Consider the following 20654-nt stretch of genomic DNA (forward strand, 5'->3'; position numbering starts at 1 on the left):
TTGATAACCTAGTGTCCATTGTATGGTGACCGTGGAGAGAGACAGAGGACTGGGATGATGCTCCTAGAGAGCTACCATGGATGTTTAGTTCTTGACCTCTGGCGGGCAGGATGACATTAGTGATTGAGAGATTTGTTATCTTACGAGTGTGGTGGCAGTATGGCCGACCACAAGATATTTCACCTGAGTACTGTGCCTATGCCAGGGTGCAGAAGGATATTGAGCAGGGATGGCCTCCACGGATGGATCCAGGGTGATCCATCATAGATATCTGTAGTTTAACTGCTGTTCAGTGGGACTACTTACCAGAGGTAGTAGATGTAGGGATAATGCCTGCATATCAGGTATTTTTGATCAGCCATCCATTCCCATGTTTTATAGATCTAGTGGGGATGGCAGGGTAGGAAGAGAGACAAGCACCTTAGTAGCAGTTGGCACAACCACAGCCACCCGTTTAGCCACAAAAGCAGTCACTAGTTCGGCATTGGGTTCAGAAGATGCAGATTCCCCCACGTTAGATGGGATTAGACCCAGGTTCCAGGGGTAGTTGGAGTGGACAGGGCTGATGTCGTAAGTAGAGGACAGATGAGGAGGCCCCTTAGTAGGAGGCTTCTCAGCAACAGGTGCCACCACAACCATAGGCACCACCACAGAAGCAGGCACCTGAGATGCTTAATGAGGATATGTCGGATCAGCCGGTTGGTGGGGTACATGATGTGGTATGGCGGTATTACAAGTGGGTTCATCAGGCCTCCCGACAGTTGGGAGAGTTGTAGATTGCAGTGGTAGTTTGGGATGCATAGCTGGTAGAGCGACAGCAAGAGACAGATCGTTAGAGGGAGCACACGGAGACTGCATAGCAAAGGCTGGAGTTGGCGCAGGATGAGATCCACTTCTAGTCTACTCAAGCTGCGTATTACTATGCCACATACACCAATGCTGTGCCAGATGAGACATTGTAGGTTCAGCATTTCTCTTAGTACACGCGAGAGTCTGGAGGTGCATGACCTCTTGTCAGGCCAAATATGCCACCATTGCCTCCGCCACCTACTGCCCCTACTCCTCCTACTCCTCCTGGAGTTAAATGCTCTATGCTTGATTTTTGATTTTGATCCCTAGTTATGTATCGATTGGTGTGCTAGCACCACATGTATCATTTTTGATCAATTGTGCTTGAGTAGTACCCATTTTTGTACTGACCCATTCTTTCATATATATATATATATATATATATATATATATATATACGAGATTTTGAGCCAAGTATTTCTGTGTACATGTCATTGTTTGTTTTGTTTTTCTTTGATGTACATGAGATGTATGTTGTACTTAGATAGACCGCATATGTATGAACTGACATCTTACGTAGTATTGCGTGTTTTTGTCTGACAGTCAGAAGTATTCAATTGAGGAGCGTGAATCAACAAACCAAATACTTGTGTAGCCATGGAGGAATCTGATGCATGTGGAGTATGGATAGAATTACCATCAAATTGCGTGCTAATGCAAATGAAGTATGTAATGCAAGACTATGTTAAATGCAACCCTAGGTCTGGTTACCAAGCCTTGATGATTTATCATCATTGGATATAAAATAAAGCTTATATGTTATACAACTCCCACTGACATTGCAATCATGAATATATGAATATAACATACGTTATTGGGATGTTGGGATTAAATGTAAGCATTCAAGGCACAAGAAGCCAGAATGACTAGAACATTTGTCCCTTTTAATGTAGTAAGTTAACATAAGCATCAGAGCATAAATGCTAGGATGACCTAAATGTTGCTTGCATGACAAGTACACCAAACACATGGGAGATTCCTCTTATGCTAAGTATTCAGTATTCATTCTGTCCACAATGACCCTTGCATTCGTAACCTGAGACAAAAGTGTGCTAGATATACTCGCAGTGACCCGTATGTTCACTTAGCAGGAAGAGTATCAGTATTTACTATAGCATGAAGAGTTCACTCCAACAAACAAGGAGAAGCACTGAAATTATTGACATATTCTTATAAAAAGAGCCGAGGTACACATGACCATCCAACATGAGATGGAGGCTCTTATAGTGGACACCCCTCTTATAGGAATAAATCAACTTATTGGAACTAAATTGCAAACAGAAAGCAAAGGAAAAGATCATGCCCCTCAGTCATTGCATCTCTAGTCAAAGATGACATCATCGAGTTGCTTGAGGAGATATGATAAAGAAAAACAAAGGAAACAAAGAAAATTCTCAGCATATCCAAACAAGTATATCATTTTTGAGTTCAATGTTTTCGGATTGATGTCAAGTGCTAATGTCTAGAATAAATTCTAAAGAAATCTCTTTAGTAGGTTGACAACAGTACGTAGATGCAGTTAGAACGACTGGTGACTGAGGTCAAAGAGGAATCTTCACAATGAAGAACCTAAGAAGAATTGAGTGATAGTAGAAAAACACAGCCAGGATGACTAGTGACTGACGTAAAAGAGATCTTCCATAAAGGAGTTTGGAGACATGAACTAGCAACAGTAGACAGACATAGCTAAAATAAATGGTGACTATTGCAAAAGAGATTCTACAAGGAGAATCTTAAAAAGAGTGACACTAGTGATAGTAGGCAGATGGAGTGAGGACCACTGGTGACTGTCGCGAAGGAGATTCTATGAGAATCTCAAAAATAGTGACACTAGCGACAGTAGGCAGACATAGTGAGGACCACTGGTGACTATCACGAAGGAGATTCTATGAGGAGAATCTTGAAAAGAGAGTGTCATTGGCAACAGTAGGAAGACACAATGAGGACCATTGGTGACTATCGCGAAGGAGATTCTATGAGAATCTCCAAAAGAGTGACACTAAGGGGGAATGCCCCAGAGCTGTGATAAGACTCAATCCATGGATACATGAGTAGGAAGCAGGAAAGCGAAAGTGACTATACAGAATAGCCATAAGATATGCTGCAAGGTGAGGCATTGGAAACAAGAGGCGCCTGTTTACTAGGTTTTCACCTTCTTGGCAAGTTTTCTCTTTTTTCAATTTTTTTTTGTTTTTTTTTTTTTTTATAACTTTTATTTAGGACTGTTTCTGATTTTTAGACTTTTTTTTCAAGACATTTAGATATGTACAGAGAGCTTGTTGAGATTAAATCAATTGTAAAACTGCTTAGATCCATATACTGCAGTAATGATGTAAGGACCTAGCCTATTTGGTTCAAACTTTCCCTTTTGCATTCATTGTTGTTGATTCTTAGGGTTCTCTCTCAGGATGAGGTCACCCAGCTGGAAGTCACGTGGCCTAATTTTCCTGTTGTAGCTTCGTTCCATTCTTTGTTGATATGCTCGTAGATGATCACAGGCCACTTGTTGTCATTCATCTAGTAACAAAAGCTCTTGAAGCCGAGCTATCCTGTAGTAATCATCAGTGATAAGGCCTTTCATGGAGATTCTCAAGGTAGGAATCCCAACCTCTATTGGAAGCACAACATCCACCCCATACACCAACTCAAAAGGAGTCATGCCCGCTGGAGTTCTAATAAATGTCCTATATGCCCACAGGGCTGGATTGATCTAGAGATGCTAGTCTCTCCTTGACCTATTGACTGTGTGATGAAAAATTTTGAGGATTGCCTTATTGGATGCCTCAACTTGGCCATTACCATAAGGGTAATAAATAGAAGACCAATGTTGTGTAATCTTGAATTTCTTGCATAGTTCCTTGAGGTCTTTATTTTTGAACTGTCCTCCATTGTCAGTAATGATTGAGGATGGTATACCATATCTACAGATGATGTAGTTTGTGATAAAAAGTGCTACAGTTTTACCATCATCAATTGTGAGAGGGACTGCCTCTACCCATTTTGTGAAATAATCTGTAGCGGTGATAATGAACTTATGTCCATTGGAAGAGGTTGGGTGAATCTACCCCACCAATTCAAAGGCCCATTGCTGAAATGGCCATGTTGTAGTAGAGGGAATCAGCTCTTTGGCTGGAGCATGAATGAGATTCCCATGTAGCTGACACTGTTTGTAGGACCTAGCATATTTAATAGCTTCTTGCTCTATTTTAGGCTAGTAGTAACCAGCATGAAGGAGTTTGCGAGCTAGTGTCAGGCCATTGGAATGAGATCCGCAAATGCCTTTGTAAACTTCAATTAGTGCACGTTTGGACTCATCAGGTTCTAAACACCTAAGGAGTATTCCATCGAGACCTCTCCTATATAGATCGTCAACAATAATGACATAATGTGAAGCGTTACAAATTAGGTAATGTTTCTCATTCCAGGTTAGACCTTTCAAAATGGTTTGATTGTGAAGATAGGAATAGATGTGTTGGTAGCGAGATGATTCTTGTCCTATAATAGAATAGATTATCCTAGAATAAGGTGTGTCATAGGCTGGGTAGTGTAACGCTTCCACCAAGAACTCATGTCAGAGATCATTTTTTGGCATTTGTAGAAGGGAGTCCAGAGTGGCCATGGCATTAGCCACTTTATTATCTGCATGTGGAACTTGTTAGAAGGTGATGTGTACAAAATATTTCATCAAGTCATCAACCATGCATTTGTAAGGAATTAGTTTTTCATCCTTTGTTTGATACACATCATTTACTTGGTTGATGACAAGCTGAGAGTCACTAAAGATATCCAACTGATCTACTCTCCATTCAACTTCAATTTTCATACCATTAATCAAAGCTTCATATTCAGCAATGTTATTTTTACAAGGAAACAAAATCTTGTACACTTTGGGCAATGAGTATCTCTGTGGTGTGATGAAAAGTAATCCAGCACCTGATCCTTGTTGTGTAAAAGACCCATCAAAGAACATAACCCATGTATGGTGAGTGAGTGTTAGAATTGACCCATCTGGAAAATCAATGTTTATTGGTAGAAGACTCTGTATGGGTGCCTCAGCTAGCTAGTTTACAATTGCCTATCCCTTTATAGCTTTTTGTTCAACATATTGGATGTCAAACTCACTTAGTATCATGACCCATTTAGCCAATCTTCCTGTGAGAGCTGCCTTACTAAGCAAGTACTTTAATGGATCTATTTTAGCCACAAGCCATGTAGTGTGGGCAAGCATGTAGTGTCTCAACTTTTGGGAAGCAAAGACAACTGCCAAGCAAGCTTTCTCAATAATGTTGTAGTTTTTCTCATAAGAGACCAATGTTTGGCTCAAGTAATAAATAGCTCTTTCTTTGTTGTCATTGTCTTCCTGAGCCAATAGGATTCCCAAATATGTTTCAGTGGCTAAAATGTATAAAAGCAAAGGCTTCCCATGCATAGGAGGCATCAAGATCGATGGATTGACAAGATAATGTTTGATCTATGTTAAGCTTTGCTCACAATCCTGGCTCCAATTGAATTTCACACCCTTATGTGAGGTCTTTGTGAAGGGTTGTGATTTATCTGCCAATTGTGAAATGAACCTATGAATAGATTGAAGCCTTCCCTATAGTCCTCTCATCTGACTGATGTTTCGAGGTGGTGGCATGTCCATTATTTCTTGTACTTTTTTTGGATCTACTTCAATTCCCTTTGCAGAAACAATATATCCTAACAAGTTTCCTGATGTGAAACCAAATGTGCATTTCTTAGGATTGAGCCGAAGACTAAATTTTTCCATACGATCTAGGATGGGTCCCAAATCGAGAAAATGAGTATTGTGTTTAGCACTTTTGACCAAGGTATCATCAACATAGTCCTCCATGGTTCTATGCATCATGTCATGGAAAATTGTAGTAACAACCCGCTAATATGTAGCTCCAGCATTCTTTAAACCAAATGGCATTACATTCCAACAAAAAGTTCCCCATGCACATGTGAAAGCTATTTTCTCTTGATCTTCTAGCGCAATTTTTATCTGATTGTATCCAAAAAAACCATCCATAAGAGAGTACATCTCATAGCTAGCTGTCACGTCCACGATCATATCTATATTAGGGAGCGAAAAGTCATCTTTAGGACATGCCAAGTTAAGATCATGCTTGGAAATAGGAACAATATTGGATATCCATTCATCATAATCAATTGCACGGATGAAACCAACCTTTAGAAGTTTCTCCAATTCTGCTTTGACTAGCAATGCAACATGAGGATGCATTTTCTGAAGCTTCTGTTTAACTGGTTTGATGCCTGGTGCTATGGACAAATGATGCATGATAAGATCATGATCCAATCCTAGCATGTCAGAATATGTCCAAGAAAAATTTATTTTCTTTCCTTTGAAAAAGGCAATGAATTATTCCTTTTCTTCAGGCGACAATGATTGCGCCAGATGTATCACATGAGGATGTTCTTCTGTGCCCAGGTTAATTGAATATGTTGGCTCTATTAACACTGATGATCTCTCCTAAAAGTGACTGGGAAGGACATCAAATATCTCATCCACGGGTGCCTCAGAGAGGTTTTCACCCTTGGATACGTCTTTTATTTTTACTTTTTTTGGATCTGACACTGCCACAATGTGGTTTTCACCATTGAACCTATTGCATTTTTTCTTTTTAATTATGTGACTGAGATATTTGATGTCAGCCTCAGTCATGTTGACACTCTGCTCATTGGTGGAAGATGTTATAGGTTTTATAACATTGAGGTAACAGGCAAGAGCATAGTCATTTTGGAATGTGGGGACTTTGTTAGATGCATTGGGGTTCTATTCTATAAGCTCGGGATGTGCGAGTGAGAGAGTAGTGGCTAGTTCAATTGCATTCATAGTATAGTCATTAAGTGTGTGGACCAAAAATTTGAGACCTACGACGACCTCATCCACAAGTGTATTCAAATGCCTCAAAGTATGAACGTTAGTAATTGATGACTCTAGGACACTAGTTGGATCAGACCCCCATGACCTAACCCTAGATGTTTCACTCACTTTGATTTGATTTTCATAGACATGCACTTGGTCAATGTCTTTATCAGTAGTCACTTTTGAAAGATTGTCAAATTCATATTCATGAGAATCGGTGCTACATGGTGAGAGACTATAGAACTCCCCATCAGTGGTAGGGACATACTCTCCTTCAGCCTCTGGATTCTTACACAAATACTCAATATGGCATGACTGACTAGATTCTCCCTTTTTTGAATGATATTTGAGTTGCTCAACATTGTCCTCAGAAGAATTACTAGTATCATCCACAGTGCTAACACATGGCACAAAGTCATCTGGCTTAGAAAAGAATTTAGCAAGATCATAAGGAATAGGATGAGGGTAAGAATCCTCATCATCAGATTCTTCTTCTCAAGTACTTGACTAAGACTGTGACTCATTTTTAGATGAACTCTCAATTATGGGTATGAATTTTTTGGATCCCAAATGGAAAGGGACCTTCTCAAACCCTAGGCCAGTTGTGTCACTGTTGCTTTGAGTTGTTGCTTTGATAGGATCTATTAAACCATTGTTATTGCACCCAATAGGGCCAGGTCCCTTGTAACCAAAATGCTTCATAAGCTTAAGACCAGGCCCATACTTCTTAGGAGTGATTTCTCAAGCTTGTTCTATTATGTCTACTAGAGCCTCTTCTTTGTAAATCCATGCAACAATGGCTCTATTTTCACTTTCATCTTCTAAGGGAACTATAGCTTTGACAAAAGAGCCATTAAACTTGGTCTGAGGTGTCAACACGAATGGCTTCTTTGCTTCTGAGGGTCTCCCAAAATGTCGAGGGGACTCTGGAATAGATGTTAATGATAGCACTGGTCCCTTGTGGTACTCTCCCATACTAGTTCCTTTCAATTTAAATGACTGCTTAATTTGTTTCAGCTTATTGTTGTGACAATTAGTAGACTCATGGTTAGCAGGGACAAAAGAATCAATAGCTTTGAGCATATTATAGGTGTAGCTAGTAGTGGCAAGAATAGTAACTTCGAAGCCATGAAATGGGAATTTAATGCATTAGTGGTATGTGGATGGCATAGTGCACATCTCATGTATCCATGGCCATCCCAATAGAATGTAGTAGGCTAAGGGAATGTCAAGCACCTGACAGGTGACATCCCTTTTGACAGGACCGACGCAAATTGGTAAAGTCACAAGACCTAGTGACTTTCGTTCTACTTCATCATACACTTTAATAGTGATCTTTCATTGAGGATCATCAGATTCCTTAGAATATTCCAATTGTCCAAGCAGAGTAGCAAAAAAAATATTTAGGCCAGCGCCATTGTCAATGAGTACCTGATGAACACATGTCTGGTGGATCATAACCTCAATGTGTAGAGGTTGATTGTGTGGGTGATTCAGTGAGTTGTCATCCTCCTCAGAGAAGGTCATAAGATGAGGTGAGGTCAAGTGACCTACCATGGATTGAAATTGCTCAAGATTAAGATCTTGAGGAACATTTCCCTCAGTGAGGGCTTTGTCCAGAATTTTCCTATGGGCAGGCAAGATTTTAAGCAGCTCAAATATGGAAATGTGAGCATTGGTTCATTTTAACTAATCTAGAACACTATAACTGGTTACATTCAAGTTTGTTGTGTGTTTTGCACCTTTACCAGATGGACCAGCAAGGGTTTTGTCCTTATGTTGTTCAAGATTTGAAATAGGAGGTGTAGGGCCTTTGAACAACAACTTCGCATGAGAGCGAGTAGCAGTGTTAGCACAATGTTGCGAAGATGCATTATCCATGTTATTGGAAGTAGATCCTCTTAAGAAAAATGGTGTCTTGGGTTTTTCATTATCTTGCTTCCCCTTTATGGTAGTAATGTCACAGTATTCATAATCTACAGGTACAACCATGTGAATGACATTGTCATAATTGGAATACGTATAGTTGACCTTATTGTAGGGTTCTGGTTTTGAAGTCTCTCCTTTTTCATAAGCTGGGAAAGGCTCTTTGAATGCCTTGTGGTCTGAGTTTTTGTTATGTCCATCTACCACAAGTTCACCAACATCAATCATGTCCTGGAATTTATGACACAAGTTTATATAGTTGTTGGTTTTGTGTCCCTTGTTTTGGTGATACTCACAAAATGAGGTCTCATTCCACCATGGTGGACGTGGTTGTGGATCATAGGGACGAGGGTTATCCATTGGTGAGATAAGCTTTTGTTGTAGAAATGTTTTGTAAACCACATCCAAAGCTTCTCTCAAAGGCATATAATCTCACTTGGGTCATGTTGCCCATGAGTTTCTCAGTTTGTTTCTAGACATCTTATTGTCAGGGGGAGGCTTCTCAACATTTTTGGATGCTTTGAGGTAGTCTGTGAGATTAAATGCTATTTTAGCAAGTTTTGGTGTGACATTATCAACAACCCCATCATGTACAATTTCTCAGTTCTTGTTGACATGTTTGATTTTATCCCTGTTAGAAGTGGAACCTTATTTTGAGTCTCTCTGAAGAGTGAGTTCACCTTTCTTGACCATAAATTCTTCGATATGGATAGCCTATGTAATCATGTCTTTAAAGGTACGCGGATCTTGTAGTTGGACTCTATACTTGAAATCAGGTAAGAGGTTATCAGTGAAAATGTCAAGCTTCTTCGTTTTTGGGATTTTACGAGAATACTTAGTGTAAAGTTGTCTCCACCATTGGAGGAAAGTGAGAAAAGGCTCACCAACCTTCTGTTTAAGGTTGCATAGATCTCGAATATTTACAGGAAGTTGAATGTTATGAGAATATTGTTGAACAAATGAATTAGCAATTTTGTCAAACGTCTTGATACCAGGAGGTAAATGTGAGAACCACTCTAAAGCCTGACCACCTAGGTTTCTAGGGAATAAACGCATGAGGTAGGTTTGATTGTGTATAAACTCCATAGACAAAGCACCAAATTCTTGCAAGTGATCTTGGGGATTAGTAGTACCAAAGTACTTGTCATATTTGGGTAGTTCTATGCCTCATGAGAAAGGTGGCATGTTTATACTTTTGTCAAATGGGAATGAACAAAAAGCATCCAATGTGTATGTCTTTGTGGGTTTCTCTTTCTCATGCATCATCTGAGCCAATTGGTCTTGCATAATTTTCAGTTATTTTTGGAGTTTAGCAGTCTCAGTTTCTTCTTCATGTGTGATAATGGTCTCCACATTGAAATGTGTGGGCAGTTTAGCTCCCTCTTGGGCAAGTTTGAGAAAGTACTTTTCTTTCTCTTCGTTGAGTAGGATTCCCATGACCTTCTAAAAGTTTTTGTCTCTTCAACATTTTGCTATGTGTTCAGGAAGGATTTCCACCTCTTCTTGTTCCTCATCAGTGTCATATTCTTTCTCTTTCTCCTTGTCATCCCTAGGTTGTTCTTGATATCAACTATGACTACCCTGTTCAGGTTCATGATTAGTCATTATAGAAACGTGTTTAGTTTCTGTACATTGTGTTTCAAAAGGGTTTGTGGAGAAAGGATCATACATTGTATTTGGGAATGTAGGACCTCTACCTATTTTAGCATCCTCTTGGTAAAAAGGATTCCTAATCTTTTGCAAATTGGAAAATGTTCGTTGAACTTGAGATGACCTTGCAGGTGAGGAAGACCATGAAGATGCCTCACTAGCCAAACTGGATACAGATTGTATAGCGAAAGGTAAGCTACCTCTTCCATGATTACGACCCCTAGCATGACCACATCTAAGGTTATTGGGATAAAACATGTTTCCGCTTCTAGTTGTGACAGCCATTGGCAAGGACAAGAAGCTAGAACCTAGACAAGGACTACACTAAAACTGAGTCTCAAAAAGGATAAGATAATAGCAAGAATGTTGTTCACTAAGGCACAAATGGTCTGATTTAAACTCTAGAACAACCAGAGATTATGACCACTACAACACAAAGTATGACAAGCATTAAGACGAGGACCAAAATTACTTATGAGCCAAGACTAGTCAAGGTATAAGACACAAGTCTTTGGCTAAGTGAAGTGTCATTGTTTCAGGGCTGTTTGCAAATAAAGAGCGATAAATGGAAGTAGAAAAGGACAGCGTGCAAGTCACAGATAGATAGAACAGACCCAAATTGGTAATGCTGATACAAAGTCTCATGTGAAAGACCTTTATGGGTCTCACGAAGAAGTTTTACAGGTCACGCGAAGATGTTTCTGTCTCGCACGAAGGTTAGTAATAGTCATTTCATTTCATGTGAAAGTGTTCAAGGATTGCGTGAAGATACACAACAGGAATTTAATTTCGTGTGAGGACAAAATGGCTTTGCGCAAGTTCCAGATGATTTCACGCAAGACCTAAATGATTTCGCGTGAAAGGGCAGAACAGTTTGACAATAGCGACTGATTTTAACAAAAATTTTGATCGTTCCAATAACCAGGTAGATAAACAAGCATGTAGAATAGTAAGCAAGTGATTTCAAGCACGTCTGAAAACAATGAGCAAGGGCAAAAGAAACCTTGTGCATGAACAATCAAATGACTTAGTCTGTGCTAATCCCTAGGAGAGCTATTTGTGTACGTTTTCAAAGAGTTTTGCAATCATGCATACATCTCTAGAAAATAAAATTTGGCCTCTCTAAGGTATTTAGTAATGGTTTGACTCTGCAACTTTTATGACTCACAGGGGTGACCTCCAATCCCGGCGCACTGAGGTTTTGACACAGTCCAAGAACTTAATCTTCAAGAGCTGCTAGGGAGATCTAACAACCCACAATGAACCACACCCATGGAGATTTCTTCCACAAGGACATTTATATAGTAGTTGTCACTACCATGGCGAAAAATGGCTATTACTGCTTGAGGTTCCGTCAATGTAGTTTTCCTTGTAGAGGGATTGTCTACTACGGTTAACCCTCTCTAAAGGTGACCAACTCACAATAGTATACCACAAGGGGACTTAGCTTCTAGATTCAAGGTTTTGACACCTTTTCACCTTTAGCCCAATCAAAGCAAATAGATTAATTTGACACGCTAAACTAAGAGTATCTCTTAAAGATCTATGATATCAACTCCCAGTGATCTATCAACCTCTCCGGAGAGAGGATGCCTTAATCAACAAGTTGAAGATTCATCTATCTGCGAGATGCTCAAAGTATCCTCCCCACCTACAAGGAATCCATCTTAGAGAGGAGTTTCACTAGAAACCCACTCCCTTAAGATCCACGAATAGTGTTCATGGGGGCTTAATTACTATGTGTGTACAGATGTGAATTTTTGAAAGCAAATCTATCCAAAAGCAATCAAAAAGTACAAGGTGGTACACTTAACACTTTAACTAATGTGAGGTGAGTCCAAAGATGTGGAACATTTAACCCCTCACACAAGCTAACATGAGTCCACAACTTAGAAACTAGTGAGTTCTAGAAAGCACAAAAGGGTTGCCTAGTGGAGCCTTTAACACTTCTTTCCTATAGACCCCTCCCCTTTAACGTGGTGTTGATCTTGCAACCACAGGGTGGAACGAGGGGCTAGTGGATTAGCGAGTCCAATAACCAAAAATAGCTATCTAAATCTATCACTACTACCTAAGCCTGCTAAATCAATACTAACGGAGATCACACCCTAGTATCAAATTATGCATGTGTTGTAAAATGAAAATATGAAAGGAAGCACACACACGCTCGACATGAGGGATGTTTGTTTTAGATCCAAATGAAGTGTTATTAGCTGAGCAAGGTTACCTAATGATCCTCGCAATGCGCTTAGTAGATTTTACCTATTTTTAGTGACTTTATCACGATTTTCCCATTGTCTCGCAAACCGCTATTATGTTGTTCCAAAAAAATCAAAAAACACAGAAACACTAGAAACCATGAAGAGTCAACAGAAAAACTAGAAAAAATGAAAATCAATGCAAAAAAAATGCCTCTGTCAGCAGAGTTTCGCACAAAATCCCTAACAGCCTGCACGAAGAAGTTTTACGGCTCGCACGAAATTGTATTTTGCTTGCGCAAAATTATATTGGCTCGCATGAAGAAACAAGTTTCGCGTGAAGTTTCATGCACCAAAGAAATTTCTTACACAATGTGAAAAAGATCTTTGTGCTAAGATTCTAGATCCTCATGCGAAAATGAACAGTCTCACGCGAAGATTCTCGAATCTATATAGAACAGTACGGATAGAGAACAAAAAATGTTTTAAAAAATACAGAAAGAGGCTAGAAAAACTGATTTTTGGGCCCCACGGTGGGTGCTAGAAGTGTATGGGTGAATATGTGACCTCTACTAACACACACACTTCAACATGGTCATTGTATGCAGATTCATCTTGAAATGAACATTGGATTGTTCATCTGAAAATTAGCCTGCAAAGCGACCTGTTGCCTTCTATCTAAAGGGAATTACTTGTCAGATATCCTCAGATTCGAGGTGTTTAAGCAACCAATTTAAGCTATATGAATGTGCAAGTAATCTATATAAGTACAAGCAATTAATCTAAGAAATAAAAGACATTAAGCTAAAAATGTATGCATTATTAAGCTAGATGAATCTAAACTAAGAATGCAAGATGTATGTAAAAATATGAGCAAATGTGAGTATGAATTCCAACAGTGATTCGATGCAAATTCTCCAAATTCATCCTCTCAAAATGAAGAGATGAGGGCCTCTTAAATAGACTTTCCTAGAATCCATCAATTGTTGAGATCGATTTCAATCAACGGTCAGGATTAAAGGTGAAGTTCAGTCATAAAGGGAGATTCCCAAATTAAAGGGAGTTAACAAATGTAATTTGAGTAGAAAAAGGAGTTAACTGATTCAATTCATTTTTTTATCAATAGTGAACTAGAAATTTCCCTTTTTTGAACTGAAGAGAGATTTTGGTGAAATATTTAATTTAATAAAATGAGATATGCTCTCATAATTACCCTTTCTATTTAATTAAATAATCTATTAATTATTTAGAGATACTTTTCTTATTTAATTAAATAACTTCATTTAATTAATTAAGAATGGCTTCCCATTTAATTAAATAACTTTGTTTAATTAATTAGAAGTAAGTACTCCATTTAATTAAATAATTTCGTTTAATTAATTAGAAATACCTTTCCCATTTAATTAAATAATTACATTTAATTAATCAAGATAGGCGTATTTATTAAATTAAATAAATTGAATTCCGTAGTACATTAGCCTTTAGGATATAATTTAATTTAATTAAAGTATAAATACTTAGTAATTAAATTAAATATTAATCAATAGGTTTAATGCGACTAACATGAGTATGTACTATAGGAATTAAATAAGAAATATGATTAATGCAGATTAGGGTTTTCTGTATCCGGCAATTAAGCCAAGTAGCGAATAGCAAAATGAGAATTGGCTATTAGAATAGGACTTAGAAATTATCAGAAATAGACCAGAATTGGTATAATGGCAATGAGCCAATTTTGGGGTATTACACCTATAATCCACACAAATCTTTATCTCTCAATTTTTATTCCTCACTAGCACAATGTTAGCTACCCAAGTAGAGTGATGAATATGATATATGATCCTAGCCTTCAACATTTTATCAATCTCCTTAAAGATTTCTTCTTCAATTATAGGATTGTAATTTCTTTGTTTCTATCTGAATGGTGTTGCTCCTAGCTAAAAGTGGATTTCATGATTGAATGTCCTATTCATAAAATTTTTTAGATCTTCATAGATCCAAGTAAATATATCTTGATATTCAATGACTAATTTCTTGATTTCTACCCTCTCCTTTTATGTGCAACACTTCCTTATGTTTATCATTTTTGGATTGATTTTTGCCCCTATATTTATTCCATTATACCCAACACAAGCTTTTCCTTTCTATCTCTTTCTCTCTTAATGTATGCATCATGTCTATCAAAAAGAGTTTCCTAAGAAATGAGATGAGATGGAATCTTGTTACCTTTCAATTTATATCATATTTTGCTCTGGTTTCCTTTTACCATTACTCAATGAATCACCACTTAAATTAGTGCTTCCTTCAAAATACAATCCTGCAAAATTTTATGCCTCTTCAATGAATTGTTGTATATGTTTTTCATTATCAAACACCTACCAAGAATCTTCATTATCAAGAACATTGAGCCTGAATAGAACTTTCACATTATATATGGGTAAAAGCACAAAAATGTGTCACCCTTTTACAAAGGAAAAGGGTAACAAAAGTGTAGTTGTTCATATTCAATGACATGAAACTAGTATTATTATTTAGAATTTTGAAATGAAGTAAATTATTGAAGGGTAAGTGCACCAATTTTTGGTGCCAAAAGAGGGGTATAAGTGGACATCTTTTTTTCTGAAATCAGCAATTTCTAAACTTCAACAAGAATTTGAAGGTAGTTATGCTCAAAATTTTAAGATATGACAAAAAAAAAAGTAGTCCTTTGAATCTAGTTTCTAAACTTTTAAGTTTTTTTCCAAAATGGTTTAGTTTTAGGTCCTCAAAAAAGAGGGCCACAAAAAGTGGTACTATTTATTTAGAAAAAACATAACACACTAAAAAGTGTGGTACCCCTAAAATTTTAACTTTTTTTTTTGAAATTCTTTAATTGCTCTAGTCAAAAATTACCTAACACTGTGTAGTTTATCCTAGATTTTTCAACTAATTTTATAATGTATATTTTTTAATGAATTTTTTAATTGGACACATCCCAAAAATGTGAAATATCTATGTGCTCCCCCAAGAAATGATTGAAAACTAATCTAAAATCAAATTTTCTTTTTTTCAAAGTGTGTAGAATGGAGTCTAGTTTGTAAAAAACTAAGTTGTCGCATAATTTGATGAACGAAATAAAATCTATAGCCCAATTAGTACATGTTGGTTTTTGACAAAAAATGGACATACATTCAAAAGAAATTATAGTTGAAAGGTTTGAAATAATTTAAATAAAAAATAAATTATATGGTTATATAGCTAACACAAAGACTTACAATGTCATGTAACCCAATTTTATCGATGCTCAACCATGAGGAAACTTGAAGGAGAGCGCACAAGAAAAATCAATTTTTTTTGTATGTTTGCAGCAAAACACAATTGGAAATGATTGAAAAGATCATGAATGAAGAATAATGGAACTGGTAAACAATGTTTTCAATCATTATTTTGTCATTGATGTCAAACTTGCTACTTGTAGGAATGACAATTGCTTAAGTGACCCAAATATTATCAATTGGTTGATTGTCAAGGAGGTGGCAATCAATAAGATGCAACTGGAGTACCTAGAGAAAGGTTGAAGTTATGATGTTGTAATGAAGTATAAGGATCAACTAAGCCATTGATGAAATAGCATATTGCTGACATACTCTAAGAAGATGGACACACTAAGATACAACAAAGATGTAAGATTTAACTAAGTCATTTGTAAAGCCTAACTAAGTTCATTAGAGTGAGCCGAGCAAGCTAGTTAGAGTTGAGCAGATTCTTTGTTGAAGCCGAGCAAGTTCAACTTTAGTGTAAGCTGTGTAATTATTCAGATGTTGAGTAACATAGAATCCTTCAGATGTCGAGTAGCAAAAAAGATAATGGATGCCGAGTAAGTCTTCAAGTGCTAAGCAAAGCAGAAATTCTATAGGTTTCAAGCGCTAGTCAAATAACAATAGAAGCCGAGTAACACAGAAGGAGCTGAGTATTAGTAAATCTATGATGTCGAGTTGCTGCATTATTTGTTAAGTTAAAGATTCACCAGATCAATAATGATAAGTTTGTTACATCAAATTTTGTGAATCAGTTGGATGATAAGGATGATGAGTAGATGTCACAGAATTTTATGTAAACCACACAAACCAATTCAAGGCAAATGCTAATGGACTTATCATGAAATTTCTAGAAGAAACAATTTGAAGGGAAAATAATACCATTTTCTCAAGGTCAAATTAAGATTTGAGTGGGAAATGAAGAACATAACTTCTTTATAAGGAGTTACAGGTCAGAGATCAAATGTGCATGTATGAGAGGGAGTTGGTCATAAAGTATGGTTGTACAAAGAAGCCCAGAGGAGTAAGAACAGAGCATCAAGACTCTGAGTTGATCAAGTGACCATAGAATGCATTGGCATAATGAGTGGAAGAACTCAAGGAGACATATCTTGAAGGGTGAACAATCTGTCAGCATTACAAGGGAGGAAAGCCAAGCGAAGAAAAGAACTAAAGAGTGATCTGAAATCTGCACAGTTAGGGTTGCAATCTTTATTAGGTCAAAACCCTTCTAATACTCTCTTACCATTGTATTAGATATTGAAATCCTACATTTCTAGGTTAGCTTAATAGATATGTGGATAAGCCTTAGGAGAAGGATAAAGAGATCCTCAGGAGAAGGATAAAGAGATCCTTACAAGGAGGATAGGAGATCCTTAGAGAGGGATGAAAGATTCTTTTGAGAAGGTGACTATAAATCCCATGGACTTGGGTGAGCCTAACAACTCTATGTAAATCCTTTGACAGGGTGACATTCCAAGTCAAACGTTCTTAAGTCCTCTAACAAGACACACTCCTAACAGGGTGTAGAAATCCTTTAACAGGGTCACATTTAACAGTGTGTTACATAGCCTTTAACAGGGTAGACCATCAGAAGTGGTTGAAATTAATTGCACAATTATTCTGTGGGTATCATCCCCACCCCAGTTTTACCTTCTTATTCCTGGAGGGTTTCTGGGTCATCAAAATTCTTTGTGTTATGGTGATGCATGTTTACTTCTCATGATTGTTTAATGTTTAATTGCATGCATGATAAGAAAGAAGAAGGATAACACTTATAATTCACTCCTATTTATTTAGAAAGTTTGAATTGGACATCATTGGACCTTGGATAATTGATTCAACCCCCCCCCCCCCCCCCCCCCCCCCACTCTCAGTTATTCTAAAGAATTCTAACAAGCATGTCTTAGACCAGTTTAGAGACTCCAAACCTTTGTGTTGGATCCCCAAGGCAAAATCAAGACTTAGGCATGGTAGAATGCAAAGCTTTAAATAATGTGTGTGTACTATAGAACGTGCATGCTATTTAAAGATTTTTAAAATTTGGGTCTTAATAGCGCATGTGTGCTTTAGTAAACATGCACTATTAAGGCCTAAATTTCAATAGAGAGGGAAGGAGAGAGGCAAAGAAAGAGAGAGGAGAGGGGGGATGGGAGTGTTTGTGTGTGTCTTTGAGAGGGAGAGTAGGGGATGAGAGAGTGGAGAGAGAGAGTAGGGGATAGGAGAGAGAGGAAGTGTGAGAGAGAATAGGGGGTCATAGAGAGAGAGAGTAGGGGATGGGGGTAGAGAGAGAGAGAGTAGGGGATGAGAGAGAGTAGAGAGGGAGAGAGAGTGAGAGAGAGTAGGAAGTGGGAGAGGGAGTGGGAGAAGGAGAGAGAGGGGGGATGGGAGAGTGTGTGTGTGAAAGAAAGAGAGTAGGGGATGGGAGAGAGAGTGTGACAGAGAGAGTAGGTGGTGGGAAAGGGAGTGGGAGAGGGAGAGAGAGGGGGGATGAGAGTGTAAGAGAGAGATTAGGGGATGGGAGAGAGAGAGAGAGAGAGAGAGAGAGAGAGAGAGAGAGAGAGAGAGAGAGAGAGAGTGGGGGTGGTACGGTGATCCCACAATAATGGGTTTCATTTTTTGGCCAATTTTGACACTAAAATCAATATTTTTGCAACAAACCTCATGTTCGAGTGACTATATCTCTAAAACTATAAATAATTTCAAGATGACATAAAGTAGTGATTTTTAGTACTCTATTCCTAATTTGTAACCAAATTTTTTAATCTAAAAAAAATTTATTTATGTCAATTATTTCATCTCCTCCAAAAAGTGGTACATAATAAAATTCAATATTTTTAAAGAGTGATAGTTTATTTGACACACATAAATTTTTTTTATAGAAATGATAATGAAGTAATTCTATTGGCGTTAGATTTGTAACATCAATATCTAGAGGATGCATTTGGTTTGATTCATTTTGGTTGACTATTGTATAGTTTATGAAGGTTTGAAGTGACACCAATTGTAATTCAGACAACACTCATTTTGACACAGATAATTTGAAGTCAATTTATCATAAACCTATATATATTTTTGAATAATAAGCTATTTCCTACATTTTTTCAAAAAAAAAAAGACCTAATTTACTAATTTTCCCGAAGTGTCAAAGTTGGTTGATGCTCAATCAGTAATGAACTTATGATGAGTTAAACTCATATTTGAAAGTCTTAATGATTAAAATATGTATTACAATTATAGTTATTGGAAAGCTTGCTCTGAGCAGTACATTTTGACATTTTTTATTTTATAGTAGGAGATCATTGTTCTACAATTATGGGTGTCAAAAGAGAAAGAAAAAAAAATTAAGAAAAAGGGGGGCAAAATTTTCTTAGTTTTGGGCATTCACAATGAACATGACATTCATAGTGAACATATTTTATATGTTCGTTCCAAACATATAGGTTATAATTTCTTGACCACCAAAAGTCTAATAAGATATGTTCGTGCAAACATATATTTTTTATCATGTTTGTGTAAACATGTAACAAAACAAACAAACTTGACATCAACTTCTGATAAGTAGTTTAAAAATAGTGACAGTGATAAGAAAATCTATACAACAAAATTTTTATATGATTATTGCGCAAAATTTATATTGAGCCAAGGAGTAATTTTTTTAAAAAAATTTATAATGGGAAATAAGAAACTAAGGCAAAACAAATATGCAAGAAAGAGATCCGATGAATCCGAACAAAGAAATCTTCAGAAGACTATGGGATGTTATCATCAAATTAAACAAGGTGGAGAAAATGTTGAAGAAGGTTCAACAGAAGTAAAAGAAGTGCATATGGGAGAGAGGTTAGGAACACTCCCTATGGAATCTCAAACAATGAATGTTGAAGAAGGCTCAAGATCACTTCCTACAGAGGTTCAAATAACAGAAGTCAAAGAAGGGTCAGAATCTTTCCCTATAGAATCTCAAACAATGGATGTTGGAGAAGGCTCAAGATCACTTCCTGTAGAAATTCCAATAATAGAAGTCAGAGAAGGGTTAGGATTAGGTGTAGGAACTGGTATGGATGAGCTCCTAAATATTTCAAACAATGTTATTTCTCCAAAAAAAATAGATATTTACTTAAAATGGATGTGGATAAATTGAGAAGACTTGCAGCTACTATTAAACTATTAAGTTTGTCTAAGATAGGGTCAATGAATAAGAAGATAAGAGAAATTATGACTTAATTTGATAACACTGGAACACTTGAACAAGCTTAGTTACTTTCACTTTTACTTACACAAAATTTGCAAGAGGAATTCAAATTGTTAGGTGTACACAACATCAAAGAAGAGAAGATTTTCTAGCATACAAACTAATCTGATTGAAAATGTTAAACAAGGTTTGAGAAACATAAGAAAATACTCTCAAACTAAAGATAAGTTCGTGGCAAGAAAAGTGATGTTGTTGTCTATTGTAAATAAGAATATGACCCAAAATAGACAAATATCTTCAATTTCATATGAAATGGGTTTTAGTAGGAAAACAATGAGAAAATATGTTAAGAGAAGATTAATTGTGGATGATAGTACTATGGAGGGCAATTGGGAAATCATGTGTAGAGCACCTCATTCTGATAGGATTGAAGAGCCATTAAAAAATTTAGTCATATCATTTTGGATTGATAACACTCATCCTTCATCAAATAGTAGAGATGTTATTAGGCATAGGATTGCATCTAGTCAATATGAACATCACACAAAACATTGGTTGGACACAACATAGCATGAGTTATATGTGTCATTTTGTAGTGAACATCCTAATGTTAAAGTTGGGAAACTGTTGTTTGAAAAATTGAAGCCATA

At 37.1% G+C, this 20654-nt stretch overlaps 1 pseudogene; it reads right to left on the bottom strand.

Moving 5' to 3' along the window:
* Nucleotides 1-261: 261 nt before the first annotated feature.
* The window catches only part of LOC149554101 (G-type lectin S-receptor-like serine/threonine-protein kinase At2g19130), a 60192-nt pseudogene continuing 39799 nt past the window's right edge, over nucleotides 262-20654 (bottom strand).

Source organism: Cupressus sempervirens, chromosome 6, assembly GCF_028749045.1.
Source record: "Cupressus sempervirens isolate cs-2001-9-10 chromosome 6, ASM2874904v1, whole genome shotgun sequence".
In the NCBI taxonomy this organism is placed as follows: domain Eukaryota; kingdom Viridiplantae; phylum Streptophyta; class Pinopsida; order Cupressales; family Cupressaceae; genus Cupressus; species Cupressus sempervirens.